We start from the raw sequence: 22462 nt of genomic DNA on the forward strand, positions 1-22462 counted from the left end.
GGCATCAGCCAGTCACGTGATGGAGTCTCCTGCCAATCCTGGCCAAAAATCCGCGCGGCTTCTGGCCCCACAAGGATACCCAAGTGGTCGTTTATGAGGCCTTCAATTCAGTAAGTAAAATGGAGCGTCTGCGGAAATCCCGGTAACGGGGATGTTGTGAAATAGGGTGGCGAGTAAAATAGATAAAATCCTGCCCTCATGGAACTTACGTTCCCTTGAGGAGGGCCCAAAGGAAAAAATATATAAATCAGGCTCTCAATAAATGTTTTGGAGAAAATTAAAACAGGATATGGGACTACAGGGTGAGAAGTGACTGTTGAGCAGAGATCTGAAGGAACCGTAGAAACAAGCTGGGTAGATAACTGGGAAATGTAGCATTCCTGGATGGAACAGCAGCTGCAAAGGCCCTGAGGCTGGCACATGCTAATGTAATTGAGGAGCTGTGGAGAGGGCAGGGTGGCTGGAGCAGAGTGAGAGGGTGGCAAGAGATTAAATCATAATATGAAGCAGGTGGGGAATCTTGTAGGTTAGTAATAGCTAATATGTATTTTCCCTAGACAAAATACCTTTTTATTATTCATTCAACAAATACTTATTAGGAACTTGTTTGGGAATTCTCTGGCAGTCCAGGGTTAGGACTCTGTGCTCCCACTACCGAGGGCCCTGGTTCAGTCCCTGGTCAGGGAACTAAGATCCCACAAGCCTCTTGGCACAGGCCTCTCCCCCCGAAAAAAAAAAAAAAAAAGTGCTTGTCAACCATCAGTCTCTGTGCTAGGGATAGAGCAGTAAAAAAATTTTTTTTAAATTTTTAAATAAGAATTAAAAATAGCTGCCCTCTCATGGAGTTTAAATGGGTTTTACATGGATTATTTCTCTAACCCTTGCAAGAGTGGATAAATTCCTTAATATTCCCATTTCACAGCTAAAGAATCTGAGGTCCAGCAAAGTTAAGTATCGATATTAGTGGCCTGAACAAAGTCTTATATCTTAGAAGTAGTGAAGCTAGGATTCAAATGCAGGCCCACGTGCTTCCTCAGGAGGTTATACTGCTGGTGGTACATTAAGCTCCTACTATGTGCTCTGACCTTGTCCAGTGAGGTACATACCCTATGAACCTCAGAGATAAGATATTTCCTCCCCTTTTACAGTATGACTCTGAGAATCAGAAAAGGGTAGCAATTCATCAGAGGTCAAAATATCATTCAAGGGACTTCCCTGGTAGTCCAGTGGTTAAGACTCCACACTCCCAATGCAGGGGGCCTGGGTTCGATCCCTGGTCAGGGAACTAGATCCCACATGCTGCAGCCAAGAGATCACATGCCACACGTAAACATCCCTCATGCTACAACTGAAACCCGGCACAGCCAAATAAATAAATAAATATTTTTAAAAAATATATCATTCAAAAAAATATGGAGGGACTTCCCTGGTGGCACAGTGGTTAAGAATCTACCTGCTTGGGCTTCCCTGGTGGCGCAGTGGTTGAGAATCTGCCTGCCAATGCAGGGGACACGGCTTCAAGCCCTGGTCTGGGAAGATCCCACATGCCACGGAGCAACTAGGCCCGTGTGCCACAGCTACTGAGCCTGCGCGTCTGGAGCCTGTGCCCCGCAGCAAGAGAGGCCGGGACAGTGAAAGGCCCGCGCACCGCGATGAAGAGTGGCCCCCGCTTGCCGCAACTAGAGAAGGCCCTCGCACAGAAACGAAGACCCAACACAGCCAAAAATAAAAATAAATAAATAAAAATTAAGACAGATAATGAAACTGAAGTAATTTATATAAAAAAAAAAAAGAATCCACCTGCCTATGCAGGGGACATGGGTTCGAGCCCTGGTCCAGGAAGATCCCACATGCCGCAGAGCAACTAAGCCGGTGAGCCACAACTACTGAGACCGCGTGCCACAGCTGCTGAAGCCCACGCGCCTAGAGGCCATGCTCCGCGACAAGAGAAGCCACCGCAATGAGAAGCCCGCACACTGCAACGAAGAGTAGTCCCCGCTCAGCACAACTAGAGAAAACCCACGCGCAGCAACAAAGACCCAACACAGCCAAAATATATATATATATATATATATATATATATATATATATATATGGATATGGAATAAATTATATAAACATTTAGGGACTGAAAACAACAATAAATATTTATAATCTCTTAGAGTTTCTGTGAATTGGGAATTCAGGAGCTGTTTGGCTGGGCAGTTCTGGCTCAGGGTTTCCCATGGGGATGTGGTCAGATGACACGTGGGACTACAGTGTTCTGATGGCATGGTCGCGGTGGTGGGGCAGCTCCCCTTCCAAAGCGACTCACTCACATGGCTGGCGAGTTGATATTGGCTGGTGGCTGGGGACCTCAATTCCTCTCCCTCTGGGCCTAACCACCAGGTTGCTGGAGTGTCCTCTTGACGTGGCGTTGGCATCCCCCAGAGCAAGTGATCCTCAGAGTAAGCTGAGAGCGGGAATGCTTTTTATACCTCAGCCTTGAAACTCACACATTGTCACCAATATCATATTGGCCACACACTGGCCAGCTCTGTTCATCATGGGAGGGGATGACAAGAAGGGTGTTACTACTAGAGGGCAAGGATCATTTGGGGACCATCTTGAAGGCAAGTTACCCCATCGACTATGCATCGTGCCCGGTGAAAATAAGGTGAACAAGGGAAACAGATCTGCCCTGAGTGGTGCTGACACTCTAGTAGCGGAGACAGACAGTTCTTCATCAGTCAAAGACTTATTCACAAACTCAGCTACTCAACAAATATTTACCAAATCCCGACTATGCATTGGACTTTGTGCCAGGCCCTGGGGATACAGTCATGATAAAAATGGACACTCTCCTGCTTAAGAGGCAGTCACAGCCCAGTAGGAGAGATAAATTAGTCGAATAAAAATGAAGGGGAAAAAAAAAAAAATGAAGGGGGACTTCCCTGGTGGTCCAGTGGTTAAGACTCTGCACTTCCACTGCAGGGGGTGCGGGTTCCATCCCTGGGAACTAAGATCCCACATGCCACACAGCACAGCCAAAAAAACAGTAAAGGGGGGATGGGGCAAGGGGAGGAAGGGATAAATTAGGAGTTTGGGGTTAACATATACACACTACTATATGTAAAGTAGATAAACAACAAGGACCTACTGAATAGCACAGGGAAATATATTCAGTATCTTGTAATAACCTATAATACAAAAGAATCTGAAAAAGAATATATATATGTATATATATATATATATATATATATATATATATATATATATAACTGAGTCACTTTGCTGTACATATGAAACTAACACAACATTGTAAATCAACTATACTTCAATTAAGAAAAAAAAGAAATAGAAACTTTGAGAAGTGTTGTCAGGAAAAAGAAGAGGGAGCTATGACAGTGTCTGGCTTAATGTAGGAGTCAGGAAAAGATATTCTGAGAATGTAAACTCTCAGCTGAGCTTTACAGAGTCAATAAAGGTTAAAACTACCAAAGCAGGGAAAGAACCCCAGGCAGAGAGCATGGGCTGCACCTGCCAAGACCCAGAGTTTAAGTTCGTCCTCTTTGTCTGACTCTGCCTCCCTGAGGGTCTCTTCTTGGCCCTCACCACCACCCCTCCCTCCCAGACTCTCTGTGGGAGGTTTAAAACGTCCTCAAATCCTTTGATAATCTTCATTTGTATGGGGGGGGGGGCAGGAATCTATGTCCCCTGTCTTTGAATCTGTCCTCTATGACTGCTTGATCAATAGAATATGATAGGACTTCCCTGGTGGCGCAGTGGTTAAGAATCTGCCTGCCAGTGCAGGGGACACGGGTTTGAGCCCTGGTCCGGGAAGATCTCACATGCCGCAGAGCAACTAAGCCCGTGCACCACAACTACTGAGGCTGCGCTCTAGAGCCCATGAGCCACAACTACTGAGCCCACATGCCACAACTACTGAAACCCGTGCGCCTAGAGCCTGTGCTCCATGACAAGAGAAGCCACCGCAATGAGAAGCTGGCACCACAATGAAGAGTATTCCCTGCTCGCCACAACTAGAGGAAGCCCGCGTGCAGCAACAAGGACCCAACGTAGCCAAAAATAAATAAGTAAATAAATAAATTTTTTTAAAAATAGAATATGATAGAAGTGAATGCTGGGCCAATTTCTGAGTCCAGCCCTTAAAAAATGGGCAGCCTCCCCTCAAAAAGCTAAACATCGAATTATCATAGGACCCAGCAATTCCACTCTTAGGCATATACCCAAAGAATTGAAAGCAGAGACTCAAACAGATATTTGTATGCCAATCATCATGACAACATTATTCACAATAGCCAAATGTGACACAACCAAATCCATCCATCAGGTGATGAATGGATAAATAAAATGTGGTAAATCAATACAATGGAATAATATTCACCCATAAAAGAGGATGAAGCACTGATACATGCCACAATTTGGATGAACCTTGAAAACATTATGCTAAGTGAAAGAACCCAGATACGAAAGGTGATGAAAAAAGAAGTAGGTAGTGGTGATGGTTGCATGACACTGTGAATGTACTTAATACCACTGAATTGTTCACTTAAAAATGGTTAAAATGGTGGATTGTATGTTATACATTTTTACCACAATATTTAAAAAATTAATAATGTAATATACCCAAAATGACTGAATTGTACACTTTAAATGAGTGAATTGCATGGTCTGCAAATATCTCAGTGAAGCTGTTTTTAAAAAAAGGAAGTGGTCAGCTTCCACTTTCTGTTTCTTGGGACACTTGCTCTTAACCCCAGCCTCCATACTAGCACAAGACAAAGCACCTTATGGAGACGTCCACATGGAGAGGAACCAAAGCTTCTGACCCTCAGCCTGGCCAACAGCCCCAGCCAACAGCCAGCACCGTCTTGCTGGCCACGTGAGTGAGCCGTCTTGGAAGGAGATCCTCTGGCAGACAGTCAAGTCACCCCAGAGGGAGGAGAGAGAAGCCATTCTTGCCAAGCCATGCCCAAAGTGCTGATCTGTAAGCAAAATAATTGTTTGCTGCGAATTCCCTGGTGGTCCAGTGGTTAGGACTTGGCCTCTTTCACTGCTGGGGCCCCAGTTCCCCTGGTTGGGGAACTAAGAACCAGCAAGCCCTGTGGCGCAAGGTTGCTGATCACTTGCTACAGAGCATTAGATAACCCGAATATTCTCCCCACCCAATTCTCTCTTCTATTCTCTCCGTTTTTGCCCAACCCCAATTCTCTTTCTCTCCCTGACTTTAGTTCCTTTCTCTGCTGAAAGTGGCAGAAAAATAAACAGAAACTTTGAGAAGTGCTGTCAAGGAAAAGAAGGAGCTATGCCAGTGTCTGGCTTAGTGTAGGAGTCGGGAAATAATATTCTGAGAATGTGAACTCATTCTCCATTTTTCTGAATTTAGTCTCTCTGATAGTTTCATTCATTTACATTTCCCTGAGGACGTCCTCAATGCCCAGCCCTGTGCTAGGCAATATATAACCTCTAGGGGGAGTATTTTGTACTGTGGTTTCAGGGAACATCTCTCAGAGGAAGTAATGACCAAACAGACTCGGGAGGAACGAAAAGAAGTCAGGTGACTGTGCCATGGTGACCCCAGGGGACAAAGGGATCATTGAGAAACCAGATCATGAATTTTTTAAGAACTGAGATATAATTGACATATAACATTGGATTAGTTTTGTGTATGGTCTTTTTATTTTATTTTTTCATAAATTTATTTATGTATTTATTTATTTTTGGCTGCGTTGGGTCTTGCTGCACACGGGCTTTCTCTAATTGCAACGCGCAGGGGCTACTCTTCGTTGAGGTGTGTGGGCTTCTCACTGTGGTGGCTTCTCGTGTTATGGAGTACGGGCTCTAGGTGCACAGGCTTCAGTAGTTGTGGCACAGGGGCTCAGTAGTTGTGGCTCACGGGCTCTAGAGCGCAGGCTCAGTAGTTGTGGTGCACAGGCTTAGTAGCCCTGCGGTATGTGGGATCTTCCCGGACCAGGGCTCGAACCCATGTCCCCTGCACTGGCAGGCAGATTCTTAACCACTGCACCACTAGGGAAGTCCCTTTATTTTTTTTTAAGCCTGGAAATCTATTTGATAATTGCAATAGTGTGATCATTGTACTTTGAGGCAAATAGAGAATGTAAAAAATTCAGGATCCTAGGGAATTCCCTGGCGGTCCAGTGGTTAGGACTCTGTGCTTTCACTGCGGAGGGCCCAGGTTCAATCCCTGGTTGGGGAACTAAGATCCTGCAAGCCACTGGCTCAGCAAAAAAAAAAAAAAAAAAAAAAAAAAAAAAAAAAAAAAATTCAGGATCCTGAGCACTAAAGATGCAAGTCAACTCTTCCAGAATGAGCACTGCTTTGCTTAGAATAATTTGACGCTGTCTTTGAAATGAGCAAGTTTGGGAAGCACATGCCTCTTCAGATTTGTCATGTTTCTTCCAAATATTGCTGGGCCCCCTAGGAAAGGCCCTTTCCTAACTGCTTTCCTGACCCCCAATTCAGCCTCCAATCATGACCTTACCCCTTATCTTACTCTAGAGGATGAGATGCAGGTGCAGACGGTTTGAAGTTCAGGGACAGAATGAGAAGAGCCATTTGATCATTTTAATTTTATTTTATTCTGTCAAAAATTTTTATTTTATATTTGGGACTTTTAATGGGCCCTTTTTTGTCCTATGAGTTATAGTATACTGTATCTTCATAATTAGTTAAGTTATGGTTTATGATATTGATTTATATAACTGATATGTTTGTATCATTATAGTTAATTTTTAATTCTAATGAAGGGAAAAAGTGACACCAATAAATCAAAGATGAAGTTAACCAATTAAAAAAACTTGGATCTTCAAGCTTAAAAAAAAAAAAATCTTCAAGCTTACAGAAAGTAGTCGAGGGCTTCCCTGGTGGCACAGTGGTTAAGAATCCGCCTGCCAACGCAGGGGACACGGGTCTGAGACCTGGTCCGGGAAGATATCACATGCCGCAGAGCAACTAAGCCCATGAGCCACAACTACTGAGCCTGCACTGTAGAGCCCGCGAGCCACAACTACTGAAGCCCACATGCCACAGCTACTGAAGCCCGCATGCCTAGAGCCCATGCTCTGCAACAAGAAAAGCCACCGCAATGAGAAGCCCACGCACTGCAATGAAGAGGAGCCCCCCTCGCCGCAACTAGAGAAAGCCCATGCGCAGCAACAAAGACCCAACGCAGCCAAAAATAAATAAAAATAAAATAAATTTATAAAAAAAAGAAATAGTCCAATGAATATTTACATAACTTTATGTAGATTCATTAATTTTAAGTTTTGACACGTTTATTCTCTCTCACATGCACACACACATTATATATATATTTATATATATATAATTTTTTTTTTGCTAAACCATTTTAGAGTTAGTCATCCCAGGTCTTTAAATAAATGCAGGGAAAAGTTTTGAGAATTTTTTTTGAGAACTACAGATCTCACCAGGAAACTCTGAAAGGCCAGATTCTCTTAAACATTTCTGGTACATAAAAAACCAAATATGCACAAATTCCTTAAACCAAAAGATTCATTCCTGGGACTTCCCTGGTGGCGCAGTGGTTAAGAATCCGTCTCCCAGTGCAGGGGACACAGGTTTGAGCCCTGGTCTGGGAAGATCCCACGTGCCACGGAGCAGCTAAGCCCATGTGCCACAACTATTGAGCCTGTGCTCTAGAGCCCACGAGCCACAACTACTGAGCCTGCATGCTGCAACTACTGAGCCCGCATGCCTTGAGCCCATGCTCCGCAAAAAGAGAAGCCACCACAATGAGAAGCCGGCGTACTGCAACAAAGAGTAGCCCCCCCTCAGCCACAACTAGAGAAAGCCCGTGCACAGCAACGAAGACCCAATGCAGCCAAAAATAAATAAATTAATTAATTTTAAAAAATTCATTCCTGAGGTCTGGATCACTTGAACATTTCTATATTTAACTCCAGATATTCCCCAGGGTTAAATGATTTCAACTAGGGAAAAAATTATGGCGACAAGGGGATTCACTAAGTTCTCTTTTTTTTTTAAATCAATATTTATTTATTTATTATTTTTGGCTGCATCTGGTCTTAGTTGCAGCATGCAGGCCTCTTTCTAATTGTGGCACACAGGCTCCAGAGCACCTGGGCTCTGTGGTTGAGGCACACCGGCTCTCTAGTTGTGGCACGCGGGCTCAGTAGTTGCGGTGCGCAGGCTTAGCTGCTCCGTGGCATGTGAGATCTTAGTTTCCCAAGCAGGGATGGAACCCACATCCCCTAGATTACCAGGGAAGTCCCTCACTAAGTTGTCTTGATCATCACTGTGGCTGATGGCATTTTGCAAAGATGGGTACAATAATATCTCTCATCCTACATACTCTTCTCGCAACATTCCTGTGACACTACTCCCATTGAAGGAGTGGGAGGTCTATGTTTCCTGCCTTGAAACTGGACTGGATTTGGCGACTGTTTGACCAATAGAATGTGGCAAAAGGGACACTGCTTAACTTCCGAGCTAAGTCAGGAAAGAGGAGGCCACTTCCACCCTGTTCATGAGAACACTTGAGTTTGAGCCCTGAACTGCCAGATAAGCAGTCCTACTGCGCTGAGGCCACCATGTTGAGAGGAAGCCCAACCAGCCCCATGAGGAGACACCGTGTGGAGAAACCCTGAAACTACACAAAGATGGAGAGGTCCCTGCCCAGCCCCTAGCTCTCCATTCATCCACTGTTCCAGTTCTAATCATATGATCTGCAGTCATATGAGAAGTCCCAGGCCAGAATCAGCCATCCTGAATTCCTGACTCACAAATACTGTAACAGATAATAAAATGAAATTGGTGCAGCCACTATGGAAAACATCATGGAGGTTCCTTAAAAAACTAAAAATAGAGTTACCATACGATCCAGCAATCCCACTCCTGGGCATATATGTGGAAAAGATGAAAACTCTAATTCGAAAAGATACATGCACCCCAATGTTCATAGCAGCACTATTTACAATAGCCAAGACATAGACGCAACCTAAATGTTCATCGACAGAGGAATGGGTAAAGAAGATGTGGTACAAATATACAATGGAATATTACTCAGCCATAAAAGAAGAATGATGCAATGCCATTTGCAGCAACATGAATGGACCTAGAGATTATCATACTAAGTGAAGCAAGTCAGACAGAGAAAGACAAATATCATATGATATCACTTATATGTGGAATCTAAAAAAAGATACAAATGAACTTATTTGCAAAACAGAAATAGACTCATAGACATAGAAAACAAACTTATGGTTACCAAAGGGAGAAGGGGGGAAGGGATAAATTAGGAGTATGGGATTAAAATATACACACTACTATATATAAAATAAACAAGAGTCTACTGTGTAGCACAGGGAACTATATTCAATATTTTGTAGTAACCTATAATGGAAAAGAATCTGAGAAAGAATATATACGTATAACTGAATCACTTTGCTGTACAAGTGAAACTAATACCTCATTGTAAATCAACTATACTTCAATAAAAATTGTCTTGAAAAAAAAGAATAAATGTCAGCCACCTTAAAAAAAAAAAAGATAATCAAATGATTGTTGCCACTTCAAGCCACTAAACTTCAGGGAAGTTTTTTTTTTAATTGTGGTAAAATGCACATCACATAAAATGTACTAGCTCACCCATTTCTAAGTGTACAGTTTGGTATTGTTCAGTATGTTTACCTCATCGTGCTACCAATCTCCAGAAATTTTTCATCTTGCAAAACTGGAACTCTATACCCATTAAACAATTCTCCATTTTCCCCTCCACCCAGCCCCTGGCAACCACCATTCTACTTTTAGTTTCTATGAATTTGACTACTCTAGATACCTCATATAAGTGAAATCATACAGTATTTATCATTTTGTGACTGACTTATTTCATTTAGCATAAGGTCCACAAGGTTCATCCATGTGTAGCATGTGTCAGAATTTCCTTCCTTTTTTTTTTTTTTTTTTTTTAAATGGAGACTTTCATTTGGATTTTCCTACAGGATGGTAGTTATTATTAGTAGCTCACACTTATTTTTTTTTTTAATTAATTCATTTATTTATTTATTTTTGGCTGTGTTGGGTCTTTGTTTCTGTGCGAGGGCTTTCTCTAGTTGCGGCCAGCGGGGGCCACTCTTCATCACGGTGCGCGGGCCTCTCACTGTCGCGGCCTCTCTTGGTGCAGAGCACAGGCTCCAGACGCGCAGGCTCAGTAGTTGTGGCTCACGGGCCTAGTTGCTCCACGGCATGTGGGATCTTCCCAGACCAGGGCTCGAACCCGTGTCCCCTGCATTAGCAGGCAGATTCTCCACCACTGCGCCACCAGGGAAGCCCAGAATTTCCTTCCTTTTTAAGGCTGAATATATTGCACTGTAAGTATGTACCACATTTTGTTTATCCATTCATCCATCAATAGACATTTGGGTTGTTTCTACCTTTTCCACTAGGATGAATAGTGCTGCTGTGAACACGGGTGCACAAATATCTCTTTGAGACAGCTTTCACTTCTCTTGGATATACACCCATGGGCAGTTTGGTTTTTAGCAACAGCTAATCAGAACAGCTGCCCAAACTGAGACTGTGTAACTTAAAAGGGTTGGAGACCAGTGATTCAGTAGAGCAGGCTCCTGGGTTTAAGGATTACATAATTACTTCCACCCAGGTGACTGCTCACCGTTAACCAAGGCAGCGGTTCTCACCCACCTGCACATTAGCATCATCTGGAGAGCTTTTTAGCAAAGGCAGTGCCCAGGCCCCACCTTCAGAGACTGCTTAATTGGTCCGGGGTGGAGCTGAGACATTGGGATTTTTACAAAATGCTCCCCAGATGATTCTAAATTGCAGTCACTGTGGAGAACAGTGGAAGAAAGATCTGAGTCCTGCTTCATTCTAGCCTGAATTCTTTTCCTGTTCTTCCTGTTAGAACCATGTAACCCTTAGGGCTATTTAAAAGACACTGGGGGGACTTCCCCGGTGGCGCAGTGGTTAGGAATCCGCCTGGCAGTGCAGGGGGCACAGGTTGGAGCCCTAGTCCAGGAAGAGTCCACGTGCCACAGAGCAACTAAGACTGTGAGCCACAACTACCGAGCCTGTGCTCTAGAGCCTGCGTGCCACAACTACTGAAGCCTGTGCACCTAGAGCCGGTGCTTTGCGTCAAGAGAAGCCACTGCAATGAGAAGCCCGCACGATGCAAGGAAGAGTAGCCCCCGCTCACCGCAACTAGAGAAAGCCCACGAGCAGCAATGAAGACCCAATACAGCCAAAAATAAAAAAATAAGTAAATTTATATAAATAAATAAATAAATAAATAAATAAATAAAGACACTGGGGGGAATTCCCTGGCGGTCCAGTAGTTAGAACTCAGCACTTTCACTGCCGTGGGCCCAGGTTCGATCCCCGGTCAGGGAACTAAGATTCTGCAAGCCGCGTGGCAAGGCCATAAAAAAAGAAAAATTAACTAAACAAAAAAAAAAAGACATTGGATTGGGGGCATAAATTAAGAGTTTGGGATTAACATATACACACTACTAAATAAAAACTAGATAACCAACAAGAACCTACTGTATAGCACAGGGAACTATACTCAATATCTTGTAATAATCTATAAGCGAAAACATTCTCCAAAAAAGTGTATAACTGAATCACTTTGCTGTGCACCTGAAACTAATACAACATTGTAAACCAACTATACGTTGATTAAAAAAAAAAACGACATTGGCTTAAGCTCTGGGTATCTCTCATGGGTCTGCTTTTTAAAAAAATTTTTTTTAAATTTATATTTATTTTGGTTCCACCAGGTCATAGTTGCAGCACATGGGACCTTTTAATTGCGGCATGCATGTGGGATTTAGTTCTTGGATCAGGGGTCGAACCTGGGCCCCCTGCATTGGGAGTGCAGTGTCTTACCCACTGAACCACCAGGAAGTTACGGGTCAATACACTTTCTGAGCCACTCTGTACACACGGTCTGCTGTTTAGAAGCTATGAGAGTCAAATAATACATGGAGATTTAGAAACTAATTTTTTAAAATAAATTTATTTTTTTTTCGGCTGCGTTGAGTCTTCATTGCTGCACGTGGGCTTTCTCTAGTTGCAGCGAGCGGGGGCTAATGTTCGTTGGGGTGCACGGGCTTCTCATTGTGGTGTCTTCTCTTGTTGCAGAGCAGGGCTTTGCGCATTGGGCTTCAGTAGTTGTGGCATGCAGACTCAGTAGTTGTGGCACGTGGGCTCTAGAGTGCAGGCTCAGTAATTGTGGCGCAGGGGCTTAGTTGCTCCGCGGCATGTGGGATCTTCCCAGACCAGGGCTCGAACCCGTGCCCCCCCCCACCCCGGCACTGGCAGGCGGACTCCCAACCACTGCGTCACCAGGGAAGTCCCCAAAAATAATATGTTTTAATAAAAGTATAATATGATAAAGTACATACATTTCATTATACAGATTGATGAATTCACATCTGTATGAAGTGTTATGGGTCAAAATGTGTCCCCTAAGATATGTTCAAGTCCCAATCCCTGCTTCGTATGAATGTGACCTTACTTGGAAATAGGGTCTTTGCAGATGTAATCAAATTAAGATGAAATCATTAGGGTGGGCCCTAATCCAATAGGACTGGTGTCTTTCTTCCTTCCTTCCTTTCTTTCTTTCTTCCTTCCTTCCTTCCTTTCTTTCTTAATTGAAATATAGTTGATTTACAATGTTGTGTTAGTTTCTGGTGTACAGCGAAGTGATTCTGAATATATATATATATATATATATATATATATATATATATATATATATTCTCTTTCAGATTCTTTTCCATTACAGTTTTCTATGTCTGTGAGTCTCTGTTTTGTAAATAAGTTCATTTGTATCATTTTTTACATACATATATATCTATTTTTTTCAGATTCTGTTCCCTTATAAGTTATTACAAAATATTGAGTATAGTTCCTGTGCTCTACAGTAGGTCCTTGTTGGTTATCTGGCTATGAGTTTATAATTGTTGAAGTTGGATGATGGGGACATGAGGGTTCATTTTACTCTTCCCTTTATTTTTGTGTATCTTTGAATTTTTCCATAATAAAAAGGTTTTGGGTTTTTTTTTAACTTTTTTCAAAGTTCTGATCTAAAGCTATCGAACTATGCCATGCTCCTATTTCCAATCACAGGATCAAATGATCCAATGACAGGATCAAATAATCTCTGTGCAGGAAAGACTTTTAGAAGTCATGGAATGACTGGGCAGCAGAGGGCTATATCAAGTATCTTTTGCATAAACCTTTGGAAATAAACACTTTTGCTGAGTTGCCTTATATTATTAAAGAGAAATGTAAATGGATCATAGAAAGGAAAATAAAGGAGTCAATCTCTTTTGAAGAGCGAAAACAGATCCTTAGCGTTGAATGATTTGTTAATATGTTGACCTTGAAATTGACCTTAAAGATCCATGGCATGTACTCATTTGCATTTGGTTACGGAGTGACCTGAGTCTTTACCTGTGAGTATTTAGTAACTCTTGTCAAATGATCACTTTGTTAAAAAGAGCCCTGAAAAGTAAAGCTAACTGCTCTATAAATTATTTTCTCTGCACTTCTAGACTCATTCAACATCTAAAAGTGTCCCCTTTCCCTCTTTCCCCTTATACTTTTCTAAAGCTTATAGAGAAATTTCAATGTAATGATATATTCTCAAATTTATATCTATTTAAACTTTTTTTTACAGAAGTGAAATTCACATAACATAAAATTAGCCATTTTATTTTATTTTTTGGCCGCCCCATGTCATGCAGGATCTTATTTTCCTAACCAGGGATCGAACCCGTGCCCCTTGCAGTGGAAGCCCAGAGTCTTAACCACTGGACTGGGAGGGAAGTCCCTAAAATTAACCATTTTAAAGTGACCAGTTCAGTGGCATTTAGTACAACCACCATTGGCAACCACCATCTCTATCAAGTTCCAAAACATTTTATTACCCCAAACATAGTGGTATACATTTTGTAAATTTCCAGGAGTCTACCATGACTTTGCTATGCACACAATTCCAAAAGAACTGGAAAAGTTCAGCATGACAGCTTAATATACCTTAGTGTAAGCTGTTCTTTCCATTATTTATGAACTATCTTTAACTGCGTTCATTAGGTAATCATTCATTACCAATGTAATGTTGCAGGACATCCTATCATCCCCACTCCCTATCCTCTAGTGCCGGTAACAACCTCCTCATTATTGTGATGTCCCAAAAGTTCACGCAAATTTCCAAAACACCCCCAAGGGAGCAATATTGTCCCCTTGAGAATCAGTTGACAACCGAAAATAATTTCCCTCCATAATTTTCAAAATGTCCTCTAGGGGGCGACATCATCTCCTCAAGAACTAGGTAGACCAAGGATCACCTCCTAAACTGGACTTCTTTACCTCCGACCTCCCCAATAAATCCAAGGTTGGATTAGCAAGAAAGGTGGAAATCGCTATTGGGTTGGCAATCAGTAGGATCCAACACACCATAATGTCTCTCTTTGGCCAATGGTCTCCTTTTTTCCCCAGGGTTTCCAGAGGTTGGAGCCAGCTTCTGGTGCTGCTTCTACACCGTGTGATGTGTCTTCTCTCTAAAGGGCTGCTCATCCGTGGCGCAAAGAACCCATCCTAGAGCCACCCCAGGAACTAGAAAAAACAAATCTTTTGCCAGAATTATGATATTCCAAGAGTACAATGAAACAGGTGCTGTGGAGGCATTGGTTAGACTTATGGGCATTACAGAAGGCTCTGTCTCAGAAAAATACAGGAACCTGCCAGCTCAAAGATGTTTTGGAGATCCAAAAGAAGAGGTATGTTGGAATGCAATTTTTGTTCCAAAACAAAAGGCGAGTTGCTGAAACTTGTGTCTCCCCCACCCACGCACTACAAAAAAGCCAAAATGTTTGGAGGCCTTCTTGGAGTTTTGGAGGCAATTTGCATCATGGTTGGGAAACTTGCTCTCACTCATCAGCAAAGAAAACTCTAAAGCTTCTGAGCCCCATGCAAGAGGAGGTTCTCTAGCTGGTCCAAGATATAGTGTATGGGAGAGGGGAAATTTCCCTCTTCACCTCTCTTGAGTTCTTGTGGCTGGATTAGTAATAAAATTGACACAAAACAGATTAACAGGAGAAAAAGAGACACATTTTAATCCTTGCCCATGGAGGTCTCATAGAAATGGAACCTAAGAAGTGGCCAAAACAGGCAACTTCTAGACAAAATTGTTTCTTTTAGACAAAGAAACAGTAAATTGCAGAGAAATTGACAAAACAAAGAAACTTAGGTTTGGGTGCTTCATTACTAAGGAATTTAAGCAAAGTTTGGGCTTGGGTAGTAAATTAGTAAAGAAGTAACTGTTTATATTGTTTATATAGCCTTCTTGGCCCTGAATTTCCTGTCTCTGGTGATAAGGGAGTCTTTCTACCTCTCAGTACAGGGAAGACACCTTTTACGTGGGAGATATATTTCCTGTTTTCAGGGAGACAGAGAGGAAGGTCAAAGTGTCCTTCTTGTATCAGTCATTTTTTCAGTAACTTTCATTCGAAATAATATGCTGTTGAGGTATATTTTGAGATGGCCTGCCCTAGGTCCCTACAAGTGCAAAGGACTCTGCCATTTGGGTCTTATAATGCAGTGATCCAGGGGCTCTCAAAAGTGGTGACTACACTACAATTTGTCTGGTTTACTATTGATGTGCATTTAGGAAGTTTCCAGTTAGGGGCTCTTTCGAATAGTGCTGCTGTAAGCATTCTTGTTTGTACCTTTAAAAAAAAATTTTTTTTTAATTGAAGTATAGTTGATTTACAGTGTTGTGTTAATTTCTGCTGTACAGCAAAGTGACTGTTTTATATATATGTTATTTTTTTTTTAAATTTATTTATTTATTTTAGTTTTGGCTGCTTTGGGTCTTTGCTAAGCACGGGCTTTCTTTAATTCCTGCGAGCGGGGGCTACGCTTCGTTGCAGTGCGTGGGCCTCTCGTTGCAGTGGCTTCTCTTATTGCGGAGCACTGGCTCTAGGTGCAAAGGCTTCAGTAGTTGTGGCACGCGGGCTCAGTAGCTGTGGCACACGGGCTTAGTTGCTCCACGGCATGTGAGATCTTCCCGGACCAGGTCTCAAACCCGTGTCCCCTGCGTTGGCAGGCAGATTCTTAACCACTGCGCCACCAGGGAAGCCCTATACTTTTTATATTCTCAGTTTTAGATGTTTTTCATTATGGTTTATCACACTGAATATAGTTCCCTGTGCTATACCATAGGACCTTATTGTCCATCCATTCTATATGTAATAGTTTGCATTTACTAACCCTAATCTTGTTTGTGCCTTTTGTATGCACTTGTTGGATATATACTTTGGGGTTTGTCAATGAAAAAAATTAATCAGTTGATCTAGGAAAGAAATGGAAAATTTTATTTGAGCCAAATGGAAGATTATAACCTGGGAACAGCCTCTCAGAAAGCTCTGATAACTGTTCCACCCATTACAGGTCAAAGCACAGTTATACAGGTTTTTGAGACAGAAGACTGTACATTAAATGACATAGATAGTTTGCACAATCCACATCTGTGAGTACAAAGTGGTGTGTCATGTGGCCCCTTACAAGATCCAGAAGGAATGTTATCTTTTAAGGAGTTGTCTTGTTGATGCCTGGAGAATGTTTCTCTTTATGGTAGAGCAGGTATTTCTGCCAATGGGGGAGGTTTGGTCGATGCCTAATGCAGATACACAGTGCGCTGCAGAGGGGAGAGAGGAGGCCAAAGGGCAGAGAAAAAAATTTTTATGTTTAAATTTTTCTTATCTTGCCATAAAACATGAATTTTATTTCACAGGTTGGAATTGCTGTATCTTGGTGTAGGTGTATGTTCAGCTGTAGTTGATAACTGCCAGCCTATTTTTCAAAGTGGCTCTAAGGAAACTCCTGTGTTTCTCCACTACTAGAATACTTCTGTATTTTGGTCACCAAATGCGTGGAGGTTTTCCCACACCAAGCAATTCTCCAACCGGCATGGGGTCCTACACTTCAATTCAGTTCTGACACTAGCTGGAGTTAGCATGAGATCCTGCAAGTTAAGGGCTCGTTGCAGGAAGGGGGACACCTTCCAGGGCCCGAGAGAGGGCTCTTGTCTAACACTTGGAAATGAATTGTCCGAGGAGACACACGTGCTGACAAAAGCAAAAGACTTTATTGGGAAGGGGCACCTGGGTGGAGAGCAACAGGGTAAGGGAACCCAGGAGAACTGCTCTGTCACATGGTTCGCAGTCTCAAGTTTTACAGTGATGGGGTTAGTTTCCGATTGTCTCTGGCCAACTATTCTGACTCAGGGTCCTTCCTGGAGGCGCACACATCTCTCAGCCAAGATGGATTCCAGCGTGAGGCTTTCTGGGAGGTTGGCAGGACATATCATCTCCTCCCTCCTCCTTTTGGCCCCTCCTGAATTCTTCTGGGTTAGTTTTACAAGACATACTATGGGCTGGCGTGTCCTCCCTCCTTTGGGCCCCTCCCGCATTCTCCCAGTTAGTTTTCGGTGGCAGCGCCCTGATCCTTACTGGGACCTCTTGCTGCGAAACAACTCATGCAAGTGGTTATCGTCATGTCTAGCCAAGGCGGGCGGTTTCGGTCAACGATTCCCTAACAGGCTCAGTTCCAGGAGACGGCCCACCTGCAACTTCAAGTGAAGTTGGCAAGTACCTACAGATTGGAGGTTCCCACAATCCCTTCTTCCAGTTCAATTAATTTGCTAGAGTGGCTCACGGAACTCAGGAAAACAGTTTACTTAGAAGATTACCAGTTTATTACAAAGGATATGAAAGAATGCTAACAGAACAGGTAGATGAAGGGATGCATAGGGCAAGGTCCAGAAGGATCCAGAGCACAGAACACAGAAGCTTCAGGAATTCCCTGGTGGTCCAGTGGTTAGGACTCCGCGCTTTCACTGCCGAGAGTGCGGGTTCAATCTTTAATCCCCGTTTGGGGAACTAAGATCCCTCAAGCCATGTGGAGAGGCCAAAAAACAAACAAACAAACAAAAAAACCCACAACACAGAAGCTTCCTAACCCTTGAAGTTTGGAGTGTACCACCTTCTGGGAACATGGATGTTTTCTTATTCACCAACCCAGAAGTTCTCCAAACCCCAGAGCTCAGGGATTTTTAGGGAGGTGTCACTATATAGGCACGATTGATTAGATTAGATCATTGGCCATTGGTGATTAAGCTAATCTCCAGCCCTTCTCCTTTCTCCTAGGGGTTGGGGAGTAGGACTAAAAGTTGCAAACCTCTTATGTCCTGATTGGTTCCCCTGGCAACCAGCTTTGTGGCTTTCCAAAAGTCACCTCATTAACATAAACTCAGGTGTGGTTGAAAGGGGCTTGTATGAATAAGAAAAGGCACCTTTATCTATAGCTCTTATCACTTAGGAAAGTCCTAGGGCTTTAGGAGCTCAGTGCAAGGTACAGGGACAAAGGCCAAATATGTATTTCTTAATATAAATCACAATACACACGGTTAGACCAATTCATAGTCCTCTCAGCAGTGTAGGAGAGTTCTAGTTGCTCCTCATTAGCACCAATACCTGGTTTAGTCACACTGTGCCATACTACACAGAAATGAGAATGAATGAACTTCAACTAAATGTCACAAATCTAATGTTGAGTGAAGGAAGCCAGATACCAAAGAGTATAGGTTAGAAGTCAGAAGGGTTATTACCCTGGGAAGAGGTAGTGACTAGATGGGGACAGGAGGAGACTCTGGATTGGCTTATCATTTTCCGTTTTCTTTTTTCTTGTTTGTTTTTTCCACCCTACCCCCTTTTAAAAAAATAATTTTCCGTTTCTTGATTTAGGTGCTGATTACACGGCATGTTCACTTCATGTAAACCTATCAAGCTGTATAATGCTGAACTAAAACCAATAAAACACCGGGTTATTTTATCACCAAAATGGGTTTATCCAGGAACAGAAGAATTGCAATTCCGTGGTCATAACCTATGAGGAACTACAGGCAAGTCTAGAGAGCAAAGGAAGGGAGTCTGCTTTTATAGGGAAAAGGGGGGAGTTGGGAGGGGGTGTTCTACATGAAAATTCGTTGGAGGAAAGTAGGAGTTCAGGGGTGGCAATGACTTCTCATTGGCGGGGCTGTAACATTTCTCATTGGCTGGGCTGTTGCTAAGCGAGGAGAAATTCTTCCTTTGGTATAGTAAAGCAGTCGCCCCTCCTGTTTGGGAGTGCAAGGTAGTTTCTTTCCGTGGGGTACACAATTGGCATCAAGGAGCAGGGCATGAGAGCTCCCCCTTCTGGACTCTTGATGCCATCTTTTCTTTTTTTATAAATTTATTTATTTTTGGCTGCGCTGGGTCTTCGTTGCTGCCCTGGGCTTTCTCTGGTTGTGGCGAGCGGGGGCTGCTCTTCGTTGCGGTGCGCGGACTTATTGTGGCGACGTCTCTTGTTGCGGAGCACGGGCTCTAGGCACGTGGGCTTCAGTAGTTGTGGTACGCGGGCTCAGTAGTTGTGGTGTATGGGCTTAGTTGCTCCGCGGCACGCGGGATCTTCCCGGACCAGGGCTCGAACCCATGTCCCCTGCATTGCAGGCAGATTCTTTTTTTTTTTTTTTAAAGTTGAATTCATACTGTATTTTCAGGTTTTTTTTTTTAACTTTGGGTTTATTTATTTATTTATGGCTGTGTTGGGTCTTCGTTTCTGTGCGCGGGCTTTCTCTAGTTGCGGCAAGTGGGGGCCACTCTTCATCGCGATGCGCGGGCCTCTCATTATCGCGGCCTCTCTTGTTGCGGAGCACAGGCTCCAGACGCGCAGGCTCAGTAATTGTGGCTCACGGGCCTAGTTGCTCCGCGGCATGTGGGATCTTCCCAGACCAGGGCTCAAACCCGTGTCCCCCGCATTGGCAGGCGGATTCTCAACCACTGCGCCACCAGGGAAGTCCCTGACTCCATCTTAAATGAGGTTTCTGTTTATTAATTTTCACAACACTTGTGATTATATTTTTTCTGTATGTATGCTAGTCTTCAATAAAGTAATAAAAATAAAAATAAGGGTAGTCTGTGGACCTCTGGTAAGCCTCAAGGAGAAATAAACCTTGGGGTTTTACAAAAAGCCATGGTCTGTCTGGTGATTGATTCTTCTAGTACTAATAATCAGCTCTTGGCATATTCATGGGTTCTGTGAAGACCACTGACTGGCCACAGAATCCCAGGTGATGGTGCATTATCTGAGGCACCAAGAGATGAAGTGGGCAGGCCCAGCATCTAGTGAAAGTATTATATTGGGGACTGAACCCAAGCTGGTCCTCAAGGCACAAGTAGTTCTGTGAAAAGGTCTCACACTTACCAGCCACTGGTGGCAGATTGTTTACCTTGGATCCTTTCAAATTGGAAGGGTCATCAACTCCCCTTCATTGGAATAATGATTGTCATCACTGTTGGGAACTTTTTTTTTTTTTTTGCCTCTGCCCTATTTCTGCCAACATCACCATCCCTGAACTTTACTACCTGTTTTCACAGTATACATTTTTAAAAGTTAAAAACATCACCCTCACACAAAACCATGGTGAGCACGTATCAAAGATGTTAGTTAACTTATCAATGGGGGAACTAGCAGAGAAATAAAGCTGGTTCAAGGGAGGACATGAGATATGAATATGTACAGACAGTGGGGAAAAAATGCTGGAATTAAGTTGGAAAGTTTGATACAAAACTGGTTAATGTCTTTCAGGGTTGTCTTTTCTGGCAGAAAAAAATCACTTTGAAACATGAGAATCTTCCATAACTTTACTGAGTCTGGACCCTAATCAACAATTAAATATTAAGTCCAAGTGTCATCTAGAATGTCAGAAGCTCGTGGTGGACAACGTTGTAGTATGACACTGAAAAAGCATGGAGAAATCTTGCTTCCTGGGATTCGCTGATATTTTCATTTTCCTCATTACCTAAAAGCAGATGGCCCTCAAAAGCAGATAGCCCTCTAGAATTGTTGCTTATTGAAGCTTCAGAAATGATGCCAACTGGAGACCACATCTTGAAAAGACGGTACCATCTTCCTAGACGTGGTCTGTGGTCTCACCTAGTATTGTTTTGTCTATAACTAGAATACACGGGGTTCAGAAATCAAGGCATAGAAGGGGAATGGCACCTTTCACAATTACACATAATGACCCACTTCTGTGCTTTTCCTTTCCATTCTCACAATCCTGCTCTACTAGCTCTCCGTGTGTTAAAAAAAGAAAACCTTGTTTGGACAATTTAGTTATGAGCATGTGCCAATGTTTTATTACAATCATGCATGCAAGGAAAAAAGGTCTCTTGTAGGCCAACTGAAACATTTTCTCTTGGTAAGGTCATTTTATAGAAGAGAATTGTTAAATAACCCTATTAGACTACAGATTAGATCCAGGAAGAAAAGATGATCCGGTTAAAGATAGCAGATTCTTGGCTGGCAGTCAGCTGACTGTTAACTGGGTGGGCCACTGATTTCCCAGAAGTTTCATTCCATCAAAATTCAATAGAAAATGGCTTAATCATTTCACTTTATCAGGAATGCCAATTTCTTCCCTGAAAGAGATTGTAAATTACCCACACGAAGAGCTTGTGTCCCAGACCAGGTTTGGGACATTTTAAATTTTATAGTAAGATTAATATAGCGGGTGATCTGGCGCCTCTGTCTCCAGGGTTTTCTCTGTTCCTGGAAACTAAGTGGTCCTTGCCTTGTTTCAGGGCCTGAAATAAGCTATTTCTTCTGCCTGGAATTATCTCTTCTTCATGTCTCAGCTTAAACAACCCTGTCCCCCAGTATAATAGGAGCCCCGGCTTACTCTTCAACCTAGAGTTTCTTTCCCCTGGGGCATTATCAGTTTCTAAGCTCCAAAAAGAAACTATGTTCCATTCGCCCATCACAGAACTTGGCACTGTACAAGGAGCTCACAAAAGCATCGAATGAAGATCCTCTCTTGTAAACAGTACTGAACAGAATTTTTGCAGGAGGCAATGGAATACTAGCTCTGATTAAAAATCTTGTTATGCTCCTTAAAGCTAATCCTATGATCTTGAGCCAATTACCTAGACACCGCGAGGTTCAGTCTGCACCCATTAAACGGGCAGCTTGGACTTCCCTGGTGGCACAGTGGTTAAGAATCTCCCTGCCGATGCAGGGAACACGGGTTCGAACCCTGGTCCGGGAAGATCTCACACACCGCGGAGCAACTAGGCCCGTGCGCCACAACTACTGAGCCCGCGTGCTGCAACTACTGAAGCCGGCGCGCCTAGAGCCCGCGCTCCGCAGCAAGAGAAGCCACCGCAATGAGAAGCCCGCGCACCACAACGAAGAGTAGCCCCGCTCGCCGCAACTAGAGAAAGCCCGCGTGCAGCAACGAAGACCCAAAGCAGCCAATAAATAAATAAATAAATAAAATAATTCTCACTTAAAAAAAAAAAAAGGGCAGCCAATAGTAGCTTCCCTTAGTACA

At 43.0% G+C, this 22462-nt stretch overlaps 1 long non-coding RNA gene across 1 annotated transcript; it reads left to right on the plus strand.

Annotated features, from left to right (window-relative positions):
- Positions 1 to 45: 45 nt before the first annotated feature.
- Positions 46 to 18930, plus strand: LOC132353743 (uncharacterized). Its single transcript, XR_009499081.1, has 3 exons — positions 46 to 110; positions 14527 to 14807; positions 18834 to 18930. It is a non-coding gene; the product is annotated as an uncharacterized LOC132353743 (long non-coding RNA).
- The last annotated feature ends 3532 nt before the right edge of the window (positions 18931 to 22462 follow it).

This window comes from Balaenoptera ricei, chromosome 19 (genome assembly GCF_028023285.1).
Source record: "Balaenoptera ricei isolate mBalRic1 chromosome 19, mBalRic1.hap2, whole genome shotgun sequence".
In the NCBI taxonomy this organism is placed as follows: Eukaryota; Metazoa; Chordata; class Mammalia; order Artiodactyla; family Balaenopteridae; genus Balaenoptera; species Balaenoptera ricei.